The sequence below is a fragment of the Sarcophilus harrisii genome, chromosome 2 (assembly GCF_902635505.1).
Source record: "Sarcophilus harrisii chromosome 2, mSarHar1.11, whole genome shotgun sequence".
NCBI classification, from domain to species: Eukaryota; Metazoa; Chordata; class Mammalia; order Dasyuromorphia; family Dasyuridae; genus Sarcophilus; species Sarcophilus harrisii.
Window position 1 is genome coordinate 357,066,717 of NC_045427.1, and position 17,968 is coordinate 357,084,684.

Below are 17,968 nucleotides of genomic sequence, written 5' to 3' on the forward strand. Positions count from 1 at the left end.
TGGGCTGAGTTTAGAATCAGTGAACTTGAGTCTGGATCTTAGTTGTGCCACTTGAGAGTCACTACAACTCTCTGGACTTCAGGTTCTTTATTTGAACAATCTTCTAGAATTCAGGGGTCCTCAAACTACGGCCGTGGGCCAGATGCGGCAGCTGAGGACACTATGAAGTTTCTTTATTTAAAGGCCCAGAAAACAAAGCTTTTATTTTTACTATAGTCCGGCCCTCCAACAGTCTGAGGGACAGTGAACTGGCCCCCTATTTAAAAAGTTTGAGGACCCCTGTGATCCTCAAGCCATCTATCATCTCCCCTAATGGCAAAAAGGCTTTCTCTGGTTTAAACACTACATTCTTCCCTTGGGCTGCCTTTTCTCAGGTTCAGGATGCCTACAATACCCACTTGTCCACTTCTGCCTAATTTTTTCCAAACCCAATTTCAACTACTATTCTCTGTGGTTGCAGGCTCTTCTTTTCCTTTGGAAGCTCTCAGTGGAAAGACGAGATTTTGCAAGGTGTAGCACTCAATAAAATGCTACTTGTCCTACCTGGTATGATGATATAAAAGAAGCATAAGTGCCAACATACCCTCCTCCTATCACAAATAACAAGAAATCTTCCAGCAGCCATGAGAAATATAATGTACAAGTCTCAAAATCCCAGGATCTCTCTGCAACTCCTGGAATACCACAGAGATGAAAGAGGAATTGTAATAGGCTAAACCAGGCTCAGGAGGAGCCTGGTACTTTAGGTTCCATATTAGTATGACAAGTATGACAAGACATGCACTTGAAGGTCATTCAACAGTTATCAAATTTGAGGTGTATTTACTTATAGCATAGAAAGGATACAGCTAAGAATCTAAGAGCTCCCTCATTTGTATTTGGAAAACCATCTAGTCAGCAGAGCAAAGTATATTAATATAGAGGGAGTACGTAGGGACATCTACCAAATGCAAAGGCCTTAACTCCATTTTTTTTTTCCTGGAGGATTAAAAAAATGTATAAAGAATCTCTTTTGAAAAACATAACAAAAGATTTTCTTTTAACTTATTTCTGGAAGTTATTTCTTTTTTATTTAATTTTTTTAAATTAAAATTTTAAAATTATATAAAAAATCTCTTTTAAAACAAATAAAAATTTTTGTAACTTCTGGAAATTTTTAACTTAAAATTTACTTTATATTAAATTTATAAATTTACAAATTTTAACAAAATTTGTTTCTTTAGTATAAAGAATCTCTAAAAACAAAAAAATTCTTTTTACTTAATTTTGAAATTTATTTTAAATCAGATTAAAATTTTTTTTTTTAATTTTAATTTATGTAATAAAATAAGCATTTCTTTAACAGTACAATTTTTAAAAAGATTGCACATGAAACTGCAACTCTATTAGGTACAACTTGCTATTCCTTTTAAATATATAATAGTTATGTAAATTTCTTTTCCCTTTTTTCTAAATTGAATTTTATTAATAACTTCAGTTTTTATAAATTCAATTTTAAAAAACTGAATTTAAAAATATAATCTTTTAAAAACAAACTAAAACATTTTCTTTGAACTAAATTCTGGTTTTAAAAATTATTTCTATTTAAATGTTATTTCATATATAAATATACATTTTATTCATATTTAAATGTAGATATATTGTTTTTATATTTATTTGTGTATTTATATTTTAAATCATACGATTATAATTTTTAAAAATATTTAGTTAAAAAAACTTTCCAGAATGAAATTTTTAAAAATGTTTTCTTGTTTGTAATTGCAAAAAAAAAATTCTTTGTAATTTTCCAATTCCACTTTTTAATACCCTTAAGCAACTACATCAAACATATTCTGAAAATATCAGGAAGTCAACAGCAATCTGGTTTGGCCTTTATCTGCCTGGGGCCACCCTGGTCTTGGGGGCGGCTTCTTTGATTTTAGGAAAGAACTAATCTAACCTACACTGGAGGTGGGAGCAGAAACCCAGACCTGTCATGTTGATCGTATGATATATTGGGAGATGAGGAAGATGGAAAGCATGACATAAGAGCAGAAGGAAAGAAACGGTGTTTAGAAGGTAGAAATGACCAGCAGCCTGTTACCGCTCCTACACCTTTAGTCACTCAAAGAGAAAGAGCACTGGATTTTGAATCAGAAAATCTGAGTTACAATCACACCATTCTGGACCTCAGTTTTCTTTTGTGTATAAGTGGTTTAAACTAATGATTTTTAATATAAGGTCCCTTCCAGGTCCAGATCCTATGACAGAGAAAACCGAGTTTACCATCTTCCTCCATAAACCTGCCCCTCCTCCTAACTTCCTTATTTCTGTCAATGGTACCTCCCAGTCATCTAGACGTGAATCCTCTAAGTCATCCTCGGCTTTTCCTTATCTTTCACATCCAAGGAATAACCAAGTCCTATCGACTTACTTCCCAAGAAGCTCACACCTCTTCCCCACTGCCACTTCTATAGCCACAACTAGCTCAGTTCAAGTTCTCTTTACCCACCTCTGTACTGTTTACCCAACTCTGTACTAGGCTCACAAGTGAGGTGCTCACAGATTTTAGAATTGGGAGGAGGAAGCAATCCTTGGAAAGACCATCAGTACAGTCCCTTCATTTTATGAATTGAGGATACAGAGGTCTGAAGACAAGGAGGATTTTGCTGGAGGTCACACCAGGCACTAAGAAATCGAGCTAGGACTCAAATCCAAGGTTATTTCGGCCACCTAAGATATCTTACTTAATAACAAGTCTCCCTGTCCCCATTCTTCTCCATTTCAATCTAGTCAGTCAGTCAACAAGCACAGAGTAGGCTTTTAATCAATGTTTATTGACAGATTGAAAAGCATTGATTAAACACTTACTACTTGCCTCGCTGGAGGGCGAGATGGGAGTAGGGGAATATGCACAGTTGATCTGGGTGCTCTTTCTTAAAATGGATGGTCATTAGGATATGACCCAATCAGAGAAAGGGGACCAAGACAGAGGGATCTTTCAGAGTGAGAAGATTGATTGAAGTACAATGACAAAAGAAGTCCAGACCCAGAGCCATCCATTCTCCACATGTCTCCCGAAAACATAGTTTTCATTGGCTCTCTCCCCTATTCAAAATCCTTCAAGGGCTCTCCATTTCCTCTTGAATTACATTCCTATCCTCTGTCAGATCTTGTACCAATCTTTTATTGTAGCCTTTCCACCTCCTGTTCCCCTTTGTTCACCCATTGCTTTAGTTAAGTTCCCCCACCAAGCGCATCCTGTGTTCTTATTCTTCCTTACCTACACACCTGTCTCATCTTATTTAGTGCTCAGCTTAAATGGCCTCTTCTCCATGAAGCCTTCCCTGATTTTCATCTCTCAGCACATACATCCCCTTCCCCAAATATATCCGTCTGAATTTCCTTAGCATGTATTTGTATTTTTCAAGGTCCCTATCACATTCATTCCCATAGATGACTATTTGTCCTATACAAATGTTTGTGCCTCATATATCCTGTCTCCACACTAAATCGTAAGCTTCCTCATCTCTTCCACTATCATTTCCAGATTTCACAGCCTCCACTTCATCTGGACTTTATCTTGACTTCTTTATCATTTGGTCTCTACACCTGGAAGCACTGTGCACCTCAAAAGATGCACTTTTATCTTGCCCACATCCAAGCCTTCAGCTCATTCCTGGTCATCTTCACATATCATAGTGAATTAAACAGTCTCCATTGTCAGTACTCTTTCATGTGTTTTTCTTCCTATTAAGAATATAAGCTTCTTGAAAGTAGGAACTGTCTCCCTCTATATTCATATTCCTACTTTTAACACAGTGCCTGGCTAAGTAGTAAGTCAATCAATCTTTCTCTGTCTCTGTGTCTATGTATCTGAATGTCTTTCTGTGTCTGTGTATGTCTTTCTGTCTCTGTGTCTCTGTTTCTGTCTCTATCTAACTATAACTAGCTGTCTATATTCCTGCACCTTTGTACCATAGAATGGTACATGAAATCAGGAGACACAAGTTTGAATCCCAGCTCTGATGCCTCCTATCTTTATGACAGCAATTTGGCTTATTGATCTGGTTTCTGATCTATTTCTGATCTGGTTTCATCATCTGTACAATGGGAATAATAATATACTACCTTTACAGAGTTTCTCAGCTATGTGCCTAGGGAAGAACTGAAAAGAAGACAACAGGCTCTGTCCTTTATAGGGACCATAGGACCTTCCATTAAGTCCTTTATCTAAATGAGTGATCTTCTACATACACACTCTGGATCTACTCTTCTAATAAGGATAGTGTTGCCAGAGCAGATCTGAATGATTACCAAGTAGTCTCTGAAAGAGAGAAGACCTCTTGCTGGTCCCCAGCAGCATCATAACAATTGGTCAAAGAAAAAGATGGCCTGTTTCCCGGGAACACTTCCAACTGCTGCAGCTGATATGTTCTTTTTTTTTTTTTTAAGGCAGTTTTAAGCTGCCTAGGGGAGTCACCCACCAGCAAGATCTGCCAAGGCAGAACCCTACAAAAATACCCCAGATCTCAGTTATCTGGAGGTGGATTTCCTACAGCCCATTTTTAGGCATAATGATACTTTGCTTTATACAATTTTTAAAAATCTCTTTTTCAAACTGATCTCATAGCATTTTAACTGAAGGAAAAATGCTTCGTTAAAATGCTATGAGATCAGTTTGAAAAAGAGATAGGTGAAGGAAAAATGCTTCACTCACAAAGAAATCCAAGATATCTCCTCCTACCATCTAACTCAAAGGGGGTCAAGGAATGCAAATTAAAATATCCTGGGTTGGGAATCAGGATATCTGGATTCAATTACCACCTCTGTCATGAACTCAATTGTTACCATGGGCACACGCTTTGCCTTTTCTGGGCCTCAATTTCCCCATTTGTAAAAGTAAGGTCATAAAACTAATGATTCCAGTACCAAAATTCTGCATTCTAGCTCCACCACTTCTCTCCAACCTGAAATTTTATATTCTAGCATTCTATAACATCTCCCAACTTTCTCCCTGTCACTCTAGATTTTATCATTCTAAGGGTCCTTAAAGCTCCCTAAAAACACCCAGTAAATCTATGACAAAGCTCAATATGCTAAGGAAACTGGCCTTTTCTCCCCACCCCACCCCCACCCCATTCATAAGCCCTCAAAGCTCCAAAATTCCATATTCCTTAAAGAAAGGAAATGCTGGTGCCCAGAAGCCCAGAGGATGCTCGGAAGCTGTGGGTGTGGCCAAGTTATGTTTCCAAACCACCAGCCTGGGTTCCTTGCTGCCAAAGCCTGTTGGCTGATGTGCACATCCCCAGAGGAAGCCCTCCCAAGGCCTCCAGGTGTGTGGGCGACTGCCTAGGCACTGGGGAACAAGCAGCTCATTTTCCCAAGTTCAAAGCAGAACCTCAAACACTGAGTCATTGCCTGAGCCATGCCCCAGAAAGTCAAAATTACCTGCTCCCAGCATATCCTCTGAGCGCCCGAAGATCGGGGCGGGGAAGGGGAGGAGAGGAGGAGGGGCGTTCTGAGCCGGATCAGAGGATCAAAGATTTGAGGGTTAGAAGGGATCTCAAGGGTGATCTAGTCCAAACCCCTCCTTTTACAAGTGAGAAAACTGAGACCTAGAGAAGCAGCTTGCTCAAGGTCAGACACGTGGTAAATAGCAAAGGCAGGACGCTGGCTCTGCTCTCTCCAATATATGCTGCTTTCCTGAGAGTCAGGAGCTGAGCTCTCTAGTCCTGGCCCCACTGCTAAAGAGCTGGGGGAATTTGGCAAGTGCATGAGCAGGGAATCTGGAAAAGAGGGTGAATAAAGGCACTCTGTTTTCCCTCTTCTCTCTTCTCTCCTCCCTTTCCTTCCTCTCCCCCTTCTTCCTCTCCCTCTCCCATCCTCCTTCTTTCCTCTTCCCCTTTTTCTATTTCTCCCTCCCCCTCCCTCCCTCTCTCTCCTCATTTCCCCTCTTCCCTTCCTCTTCTTCTCCCCATTTTCTTCCTCTCTTTTCCCCTCCCCCCTCTCCCTTTTCTCCTCTCTCTTCCTTTTTCTTTCACTTTCCTTTTCTTTCACCTTTTCCCCTTCTTCCTCCCCCCTTAACTCCACCTCTTTTTGTTTTTACCTGTGCCTCTCCCCCCACACCTAATCTCTGTCTCTCTCTCTTTATTTGCAACTGTCTATGAAACCTATGTGACTTTCTAGATTTCATATATAAGGGCATCCTGAATAAAAAAAAAAAAAAAAAACTGCATTAATTGGCTTGCTTAAACCTCCTTCTAGACTGAGTCAGTGATGTTGAAAGATTCTCAGAGAGCTGGCTCTTTAGCAGGGATTTTGCTGGAGTTTCCTCCTGAAGCTAGAAACACAAGAATCTCTAGTTAACCTTCCATCACCTTACCATATTGTGCTTCTGCTCCTGTTGCTCCTACAGTTTAAATCCAGGTTCCCCTCAGGCAACAGTAAATTCCTACCCCTTTTTAGATTACTGCAAAATGAGAAGACTGGCCTACAAGCAGGGCTTCTTAAACTTTTTCCACCAATTCCTTTTCGTCAGAGAAATTTTTATGTGACCCCAAACATATATATAAAATAGATATGTAAGTCAAACATTTACTGATAATCATAATCTCACGACCCCCATATTCAATTATGAGACCCCATAAGAGGTCACAAACTACTGTTTAAGAAGCTGGAAACTAGATGACTGATTTAGGATATTTATGTAGGCATATCTTTTTATTGTGCTAATTGTCATTTGCAGATATTGCATTTTTGTTTTTGTTTTTACAAATTGAAGGTTTATAGCAAACCTCCACTGAGCATATCTCTTTTGAGGCCATTTTTCCAACAACATGTGCTCATATGTCACATTTTGATAATTTCCACACTATTTCAGACTTTTTCATTATATCTCTTTTGGTGATCTGTGATTACCAAATCTTTGATGTTACTATTTTAATTGTCTTTGGGTGCTATGACCCACACCTATATAGGATGATAACTTTAATCTATAAATATTACCTCCACCGACCAGCCTCTCTCCCTTTCTTTGGGTCTCCTTATTCCCTGAGATACAACAATATTGAAATTAGGGTAATAACAAACCCTGCAATGATCTTTAAAGATTCAAATGAAAGGAAAAGTCAATGCATGAGCAAACTTCATTTTTGTCTTATTTTAAGAAATTGCCCCAGTCATCCCATCCTTTATCAAGCCCCACTTTGAATAGTCAGTAGTCACAAACATTGAAGCAAAACCTTCCACCAGCAAAATAATTACAACTCACTGGAGGTGCAGGTGATGATTAACATTTTCTAGCAATAAAGTATTTTTAATTGAGGTATATTAATTTTTTACATACGTTTGCACACTTTGTAGACTACAATAGTGTCTCAGCATAATTTTAATATTCACTTAGGAAACCAAAAAATTCATGTGACTCATTTTATTACAATATTTATTTTATTGTGGTGGTCTACAGCTGAACCCATATTTCCAAGACATGTCTGTAGAATGAAGCTCCCTGAGGACAGGAATTGTTTCATTTTTGCTTTTGTACTCTCAGTGCATAGCATAGTGGTTGGCATACTTAAGTATACAGGGATAGGAATTGGAACAGTAATTTCATTGGTACAGGCAACTTCCCAGTGAGGAAACTCCCTCTACCAAAATAGATTAGCACTTTCTCTACTATTTATAGTCTTTTCCTTCCCTCAATGGTATTTTATTTTTCAAAAAACATGTAAAGATAGTTTTCAACATTCATTTTTGTAAAATCTTGTATTCCAAAATTTTCCTTCTCTCTCTCTTACCTCCCCTCTCCCCCAGAGAGCAAACAATCTGATATAGCTTAAATATGAATTCTATTAAATATATTTCTATAATTGTCATGTTGTATAAGAAAAATCAGATAAAAAGGGGAAAAGCCACAAGAAAGAAAAAAAAGCAAACAAACAATTTTGAAAATATATACTTCATACACATTCAGTCTCCATAGTTCTCTTTCTCAATGTGGATGGCACTTTTCATCTCAAGTCTATTGGAATTGCCTTGAATCATCACAGAAAATTTGTCATCTAAAAGAATTAACTGGATTCTGAGAGAAAGGTTAACACAGATAGCATGTGTCAGAGATGAAACTAGATCCTGGGTCTTGTTGAATCCTGGCTGGTTGGATTATGAATGCTTTTAAACTTTGATAGTCTACAATTCTAAGATTCTATGATTCATTAAAGGGCTCAGTTGTAAAAGTTAATAATTATATGCTATGCTGGTGCCTTGTGCTCCAGGATATAGGAGATTCAAAACCACACAACACACACGAGCATCTTTATGATTAAGGTGCACAGGATCACACCCTGATCCCATAAGATAAATTAGAACATGATGAGGGGTTTGGGGGGTGGGGTGCTGTGGTATAGCATCATGGAGTCTCAGAGGTTAGACTAGTCCATCTAGTCCAACCTGATCTGATGAACTAGTGGTCTACCAGTCTCTGCTTAAAAACTCCCAATGGGGTCGTCTTCTTGTTTTTTCCCATTCCACTTTAGGGTACATCTAATTTCTCAGAAGTTTTTCTTACATTGAGTTGAAATGTGCCTTATAGCAACTTCTACTCATGGCTCATGGTTTTGCTCTCAAAATCCAAATCTGTGTCTTCTACAGAGCCCTTCAAATATTCAAAGATAGTTGTCATGCTCCCCAAATTTTCTATTCTTTATGAGGAAGGAAACAAGCATTTATAAGAATCTACTTTGTGCCACTTATTGTGCTAAGCACTTTACAAATATGATCTCATTTGGTCAACAATCTTGTAAAATTGGTATTATTAGCCCCGTTTTACAGTTGAGGAAACTGAAGCAGATAGAAGATAAGGCCTTAAAATAAGAGGTCCAACATGGCTTTTTTCAACAATGAGATGACTAAGGCCAGTTCCAATGATCTTGTGATGAAGAGAGCCATCTACACTCAGAGAGAGAACTGTGGGAACTGGAGTGTGGAACACAGCATGGCATTTTTACTCCTTTTTTTTGTTGTTTGCTTTCTTTTTTTCCCCTTTTATATAATATGCATAGATATATTGTATTTAACATATATTTTTAACATGTTTAACATATATTAGACTACTTGTCATCTAGGGGAGATTATGGGGAGGAAATTTGGGATGCAAGGTTTTGCAAAAGTCAATGCTGAAAAATTACCCTAAAAAAACTACATGCAAAGTAAAAAAAAAAAAAAAAAAAAAAAAAAAAAAAGTCATTGTTGAAAAATTATCCATGCATATGTTTTGAAAATAAAAAGCTTTAATAATTTTTTTACAAAAAAAAAGGAAGTCAAGAAGACCCAGCTAGTGGCAGAGCTAGTAAGTCTATGAGGTCATATTTGAACACAGGTCTCCCTGACTTTAGGCCAAACACTGTATCCACCTAGTTCACCAATTCGACTCAACTATATGGTTTCTTAAGCTATTTTTCACATATGATTTCAAAACCTTTCACTGCCTTTTGTCATCCTTTCACCAAGGCAGGACTATCTTTTCCTGAGTCTTGGTAAAACTTCCATATCACATTGTTGACTCATATTGAATTGGCATACCAATGGAACCCCTAAGTCTTTTTCAAAATATTATATAAGTTGATTAATCCATCTTGTACTTGTGAAGTAATTATTATTTTTTAAACCCAAGTAAAAAGTTGTCCATTTATCCCTATTAAATTTCATCTAATTAAATTTATTTAGCCCAGCATCCCAACTAGTCAAGATCTCTTTGGACACAATATATCTCTCAGTTTATTAATATTTTTTAAAATGTTTTTAATTGTGAATTTGACAAATACCAATAAATAAGCAAATTTCTACGTACAAAGAAAGAAAAAAAAAAGATTGTACATGAAATCTCTATTATATACAACTTTTGGGGGGAAGTAAATATTAAACTTGTTAAAATAGTACCAGCGCTTTCATGCTTGTCCATTTTACCTTTTGAACATTCTCCTGTTCTGTTATCTGTGTTTTAATATTTCCTTGCCATTCTTCTTTTCTTCTGTTTTTTCATCATTTTCCTTACCCCCATTCTTCCCATAGTTCTCTTGCCCACTAAAATAAAAGTATGCAACTCTGAGGTATCATTTCACACCTCTCAGACTTGGTTAAGAGGACAAGAAAAGATGATGAATGCTGGAGGGGATGTGGGGAAACTGGGACACTAAATATTGTTGATGGAGTTGTGAACTGATCCAACCATTCTAGAGGACAATTTTGAACTATGTTCAAAGGGCTATAAAGCTGTGCATACCCTTTTATCCAGCAGTGTCTTTAGTGGGTCTGTATTACAAAGAGAGCATAAAAAAGGGAAAGGACCCACATGTGCAAAAAAGTGTTTGTAGCAGGAAGAAATTGGAAACTGCACGGATGCCCATTAGTTGGATAATGAGTGAATAAGTTATGATATATGAATGTAATGGAATATTATTGTTCTATAAGAAATGATCAGCAGGATGATTTCAGAGAGGCCTGGAGAGACTTACATGAACTGATGTTAAGTGAAGTGAGTAAAACCAAAGGAACATTCATCATACACAGCAACAGCAAGATTATGTGATGATCAACTGTGATGGACTTGGCTCTTTTCAACAATGAGGTGATTCAGACCAATTCCAATAGACTTGTGATGGAAAGAGCCAGCCTTATTCAGAGAGAAAGAACTATGGGGACTGAATGTGACAACATAGTTTTTTCACTTTTATTATTGTTTGCTTGCTTTTTTTTTTCTTTTTCATTTTCTCCCTTTTAATCTGATTTTTCTTGTGCAGTATGATAAATGTGGAAATATGTTTAGAAGAATTACATGTTTAATCTATACTGGATTACTTGCTGTCTAGGAGAGGAGGGAAGGAAGGGGAAGGAGAAAAATTTGGAAAACAGGGTTTTGCAAAGGTGAATGTTGAAAACTATCTTTGCCTGTATTTTGAAAAATAAAAAGCTATTATTATTTTCAAAAGAATGTAATGTTTAATGTAAGTTATGGTGAATGATCAGTCAACAAACATTAAGCATCATCACCCAATTTTTTCTCTTGAATAAATAAAGGAAAAATAAGCTTCTGGAGGATAGGGACTTTTGCTTGTTTTTGTGTTCCTAGCACCTAGCACAATATCTAGCATATTATAAATGCTTTAGTGAATAATCTATTTAACTATTCATCTACCACCTATCTATCCATCTATTTATATATATACACATGTATATGAGGGTATGGGTAGATGGGTGTGTATATACACATAATAATCTTGACTCAAATCTAGACTTTGTTACATAGTACCTGTTTGATGGAAAAACCACTTCCTTTCTCTGGACTTCAACCTCCCTACCTATAAAATAGAAGAGTTGAACTAGATGGTCTCTAAGGCCCCTTCTCATTGTAACATTCTCTTATCCTATGATCCTAAAGTCCTTTCTACTACTGTCAATGTTCCAGATTCTAATATCCATTCCAGGTATGATATTCTGTGCTCTAGATCTTCTTGTTCAGTTGAGTTCAACTCTCTATGACCCCATTTTCATTTTTCTTGGTAGATACTGGACTGGAATGGTTTGCTATTTCCTTCTCCAGCTCATTTTACAGATGAGGAAACTGAGGCAAACAGACTTGTTTAAGGTCACCCAACTAGTAAGCATCTGAGGCTAGAGTTGAATAGAGGTTCCAGGCCCAGCACTCTATCCACTGCCCCATATAGCTCTCATATATCCCAAAATGCCTTCCACTTCTGACATTCATTGATCAATTTGTATGATTAATTATGTATCTTTTGGGTCTGAATACTATGGTAATATATACAGAAGCTCTTGTCTTTCTTTCTGAGGAACAGAACTATTACATCATATCCCTCCAGTTCTCTAATACCCAATTTAACATTATCTCTTTTTTTACTCTTTAGCTTTAGCTTTGCTCCATCCATTTGTAAGGGGCAAGTGACTAGCACTCCAGTTCTAATAAACCATTTAATATCAAGTAGTTTTACCAAGAGATATTTACTTCAGAGATGTAGCCTGGAAACTGAGTGCATGCCTGTCAGTTGGAGAATGGCTGAATAAGTTATGGTATATCAATGTTATAGAATATTATTGATCTATAAGAAACAATCAGGAGAATGATTTCAGAAAGGCCTGGAGAGATTTGCATGAACTGATGCTGAGTGAAATGAGCAGAACCAGGAGATCATTGTACACGGCAACAGCAAGATTATATGATAATCAATTCTGATGGACGTGGCTCTCGTCAACAATGAGATGATTCAGGTCAGTTCCAATGGTCTTGTGATAAAGAGAGCCATCTGCATCCAGAGAAATGACTGTGAGAACTGAATGTGAATCACAACATAGCATTCTCACTTTTTTGTTGTTATTTGCTTGCATTTTGCTTTCTTTCTCATTTTTTTCCTTTTTGATCTGATTTTTCTTGTGCAGCAAGATAATTGTATAAATATGAATAGAAGAATTGCACATGTTTAACATATATTGGATTATTTGTTGTCTAGGGGAAGGGGTAGAAGGAAGGGAGGGAAAACATTTGGAACATAAGGTTTTGCAAGGATGAATGTTGAAAATTATCTATGTATATGTTTTGAAAATAAAAAGTTTTAATAATAATAAAAAAAAAGATATAGACAGGACAAAGTACAAACATTTCTCTCAAAACCCGAGGACATAATTCCCTGCCCCTCCACCTACATATATACATTTCAGCCCTATGGTGGGCAAGAGATTCAAAACTTAGTTCAGGCCATATATAGCAGTGGTCCTACTAAGTGCAGCATCTCTGTGAGCTTCTGTTGGGCTGGAGTCCTAGACCTGCACTCCTCAGGGCATCATTGCTGGCTCAAAACAACATTCTCCCTGGATTCTTGAACTCCTCAGAGCATCAGAGTTGGCCTAGCTACAATATCCTACCTGGATTCCTAGACTCCCAGATACCTGTGGCTCATGCCACAGGAGACTCCACTCTCTGTACCTAGAAAGAAAAAGAATAAACAAAAAGGCTGAAAACTCAGGCCTGCTTATCAGGGGACCATATGGCCTCAGGGAGGGAAGAGACAAGAAGGTCCTCCTTCCTTAACCATGTGGTCTCATATGTCATGATCAAGAGTCACTTTGCTTCCCCAGACTCTAATGTAGCAAAGAAAGACAGCAAGAGCTGAGGCAGGTCCTTTTGAACACACTGATTATTTGGTCAATGGGAAAAGATTCTTAGCCAAACCAGTTACAGATGTTCCACATGTGCATTTCCCTCATATGTCATCATTGTTTCCTTGGAAGGAGTTTCCTTAGCCTCTAACTTACAGACTGATGAAGTCTACATATGTGCCAGAACCTAATTGCACTATTATAGCAGAGACCATCTGATGGTGCACATGGTTCCAATCTACCACTTTAAGTTCTGCTTCTGGTTAGGTGATGGCCCAGTACTGGGAGGATGTGGTACATGGCAAGCCCAAGAATCCATGAGACAGTAGCCTGCAGGTGGGTTGCTCCAAGCCGGTTAAGAGAAGAGCAGCTTCTGGCTTGATTTTTTGTTTTGACTCTCATTTAGCAGATAGTGAATTGTTTCTAAGTCCCCCTGAAGGAGGTGGGGGTGTTGAGTAGCACCCTTTTCCTCCAGTTCATCACTGCTTCCACAAGGAGAATGGACTGAATTAAGTAAGGTTGAACCTAGTCCAGTAGGCTTCATTTTCTGTTTTGTTTTTCCTTTACTGAGTAGTTGATTGAAATTCATTCTCAGGGCAGATATGTCTAGACTTGGAAGAGACGTTGTGAAATGGCGTGGCCCAGAGGCTCTGTGGGTCCCTTTGAGTTGCAGCTGGTTGGAAGCAAAGGTAGTTTCTGTGTGAGAAAACACAGAGAAGATTGGTCCATGCCTGGCTGTTATACTAGCAAATATGTCCTGAAAATTACTTGACAGTGAAAAGCTGAAGGGAAGTGTAAAATGCTAATTAGCAGCCCTGCAAACTGCTTTTTGTTCTGATGAGGTTTAAGGATCAACTTCCCAGAAGATTGTAAGAGTAGTTATAAATTACTTAATCCTGTGTAAGTCATTCTTTCTATTAATGCATGCTGTGAATCTTGTATGTTGTGTGTAGGAATATATTACCTGATTCATATTCATATTTAGTGAGTACCTTTTTCTCTTCCCTTTTTTGGGGGAAATCTGGACTTGAGCCAACACCTAAGCTACAGATAATTTATCCCCAAGGTTTACAGGGAAGGATTTTAATGAACTGATGAATGTGAGAAAGGGGAGCCTAATATCTCTGTTTAGAAGCAGGTTCTCCCAGGCATGAACCTACGTCCAGAGCAGAAGAGCCTCATGAGCACAGAAGGGAATGTGAAGAACCCTAGCTCCCATGGGGTCAGCAGAATTTCTCTTAAGTTAGATTCTGAATCTGTAAGATGGTTGTGGGTACAGAGAGCCAAGAGCTCCCTTGTAAGCAGATTGTGGAAGATGCTGACGCCAGATCTGAAGATGTAGATTTCCAAGTTGGACACAGAAGGAATTTGTTACTGGACACAACCTAACAGAAGCGAGGAGCTAACAAGGAATAGGGAGGTAATTTCATGCTTCAGAAGGAAATCCTATATCTTAGTATTTTGGTGATAAAGGGTTTATAGGTTAATTCAGAAACACTTCCTTTCAGAGACTGACAGAAGAAACATCAGAGCTTACTTTATCAAAAGGCATTATGATAAAGTAGGAGCTGGTCACAGAAGCAAAGGCCCCGATGGTAATGCTCTGTCACTTGCTATATTTGTCACTCTAAGCCTCAGCCTTCCTATCTGTAAAATGAGAGTAATAATTTTTATTGTTACTGTTATTCAGTTATGTCAAATTCTTCATGACCCTGTTTGGATTTGTTTGGATTTTTTGAAGCAAAGATATCAGAACAATTGGCCATTTCTTTCTCCAGCTCATTTTGCAGATGAGGAGACTGAGGCAAATGAGGTTAAGTGATTTGCCCAAGCTCACACAGCTACTAAGTGTCTGAGGCTGAATTGGAACTCAGGTCTTCCCCATCCAGTGCTCTATCCACTGTACCACCTATCTACCCTAAGAGTAACAATATGCAAGCTATTTGCTTCATAGAGTTACAGTGAAGAAAGCTACAAAGTGCTATATTTATTAAGTAGTTATTATTATTGCTGTAAGATTAGATGCAATTGGTAGATATATAAATACATAGAAATGCAGCTCAAAGGTAGCCTGATCTGGGATCTATCTCCCCTTTGCAAAGAGCAAAGAAAGGTGCTATGGGTACCACCAGCAGCATACCTGAAGGTTGGAGGAAGCAGGGTCCAAGAGTGCAAAAGCTGAGTAATCTCCAAGTGGAGTCTTGGGTTAATATTATATCTATCTTCCACTCCTCAAATACCTCTAGTCTAGGGATATGAGTCTGGCTTTAAAACAAAAGGCATTCTCTGCTCTCTCTCTCTCGAGGGGGAAGGTAGCCCTTAGCTGAACTCCACAGCTTAGCCTCTTCCCACTTAAAGATCCCTAACACAAAAGACAAAAAATAGTGAGTGAACCCATTTATTCTAGCAAAACATTAAACAGAAATTGGAGAAGTTCTATAGATTAGAATACAGCAAAGAATGGGTGACAAGCAGAAGGTAAGGAAAGGACCTCACCTTAAACTGAGTGAGAGGGAATCATCTCACCAATGCAAGTCCACTTTTATCTGTCAAGTACTAGAAGACAGGATGTGTGAGAGGCCAGCTTCCCCATACATCCGAGGGGCTCCAGTTAGCCATCCCAGAGCTTTGAGTTTCCCTCTCATGAGCAGCCCTGTCTGGATCAGTCTGTGTCCAACAAACTCTTATCCTTGGCATTCTCTCAACCAATAAGGGGTCCCATCATCTTCCGTCCATGCAGTATGCAGCACAGAAGCATTTCTCTGGAAAAAACCACCTCAAGTTTAGTCAGAAGCAAGGTTGGTTACAAGAGGGTTTGGAGAGGAGAAACAACTTGTGACAATGAGTTTATGATTGAGCCAAGAACAGAACCAGAACTCCGACCTCTGAGGAAACCCAGGGCTCTTCTTACCATCCCAGTTTATCAAGTCTTTTAGTTACTCCCAAACTGCAATGACTTAAATTTAACAATTGTTTATTAAGTTTTTACTATGTGGAAAAAACCAATAACTTTTTACTGTGTGACGATGATGTCTTCAAGGTTGGGTGTGGTTAGGAACTGATAAAAAATCCCTGAGGCAGGCAGGGAGAAGTCTCTGACTGAGATCAGTTCAGCTCCATAGTTCCACCCTCTGGGGAGGGCTTCCAGACAGAATCTTAGGCAGGCTCACCTTGCCATGTCCTATCAAAAACCCCAGCCATGTCCCTGAGGTTAAATTTTCCCTATAAAATCTCTTCATTGGATCAGTCTACCATAGCATTCTGTCTCATGATATCTTTCTCCTTATCCTTCCCCCATGCCACGTGGTCTCTCCTAACCCTCACCATACCTTGTGGAGTCTCTCCTGACCCCACTTCTCCGGAAAGCCAGCTAACTCTTGTGGGGTGCTAAGTCCCTTTTATAATTTAACCTGCCAGCTAAGGGGGTACCCCAACCCGATAGGGAGCTCCCTTTCTATTGGGTAATTGTGCTTCCTCTGAAGAACTTGTCTTTCAGATGCTCTCCCAACTCTATTTCATATTTACCATTCCTCATGTCTATTGTATCCCTTCATTTTGTCTGATATCTATTCTCCTAAATAAATCTAACCTTTTGTCAAAGAGAATAGACACTGTGAATTCTCCACATGACTAAACCCCAACTTTTGTGGCCTGCCATCATCTGCTGTCTACCCTACCATATCACATAGAACAACAGAGAAGTCACATGGTATAGATCAATCAATCAACCAGTATTTATTGGCACCTGAGTTACAGCTCTGTCACACAAAAATTCATATTCTATTTTAATAGAATACACACACATGAACATATGTACACATTTTATATATGACTATACATATATAATACACATATGTATAAACACAGTATATGTATATTATACATACACTTATACACACATCTATATGTAAAATATATACTTAGTATATGTGTGCACATATGTATAAACACAATATAGATGATACACATATGCATGTGTGTATATGTAAATAGGTACATGTGTGATACTGTATATGTATAACTATAAACACATAATGGTATACATATGTGTATAGAAACATACCTAAACATATAATATATACCTATACATGCATGTATTATATAAATATGCACATCCATGTATTGTATAAACATGCATGATATACATGTATATGGTTAAACACACTTGATCATCACATATACATGTGTGTAGACACATATACACCTATAATCACACAATATGTACATGCATGTGTATGAATATATACACCGATAACCATTCATGTGTGTATATGTATATGCATGTATGATATACATGTGTATTTGCATGAATGTATACATATACATGCATACTATATATATATATAATTGTGTATATATGCATATGTGTATGCATTCATTTATACATATACAGATCCAATGTTCTGTCCTGTATCACTATATAGATATGGATAAAACACTTCCTATCTTCCTGAATTCAAATTTGACCTCAGACATTTACTAGTTGTGCGAGCCTAGACAAATTACTTAATCTTGCTTGCCTCAGTTTCCTCATTTGTAAAATGAACTAGAGAAGGAAATGGCAATCCACTCCAAATGTCTTTGCCACAAAAAAACCCTAAATGGGGTCACGAAGAGTTGATTATTACTGAAAATAACTGGACAACAATAAAATAATATATGTGTATATGTATGTATACACATACACATACATATGCATATATACACACAAATTTATGTGTATATATATATATATATGTATATATATAACATGTAAGAATAAATGAAATAGCCACAAGGTGATTTTATGGGGAAGGAATGAGCAGTTGTGGTCAGGAAA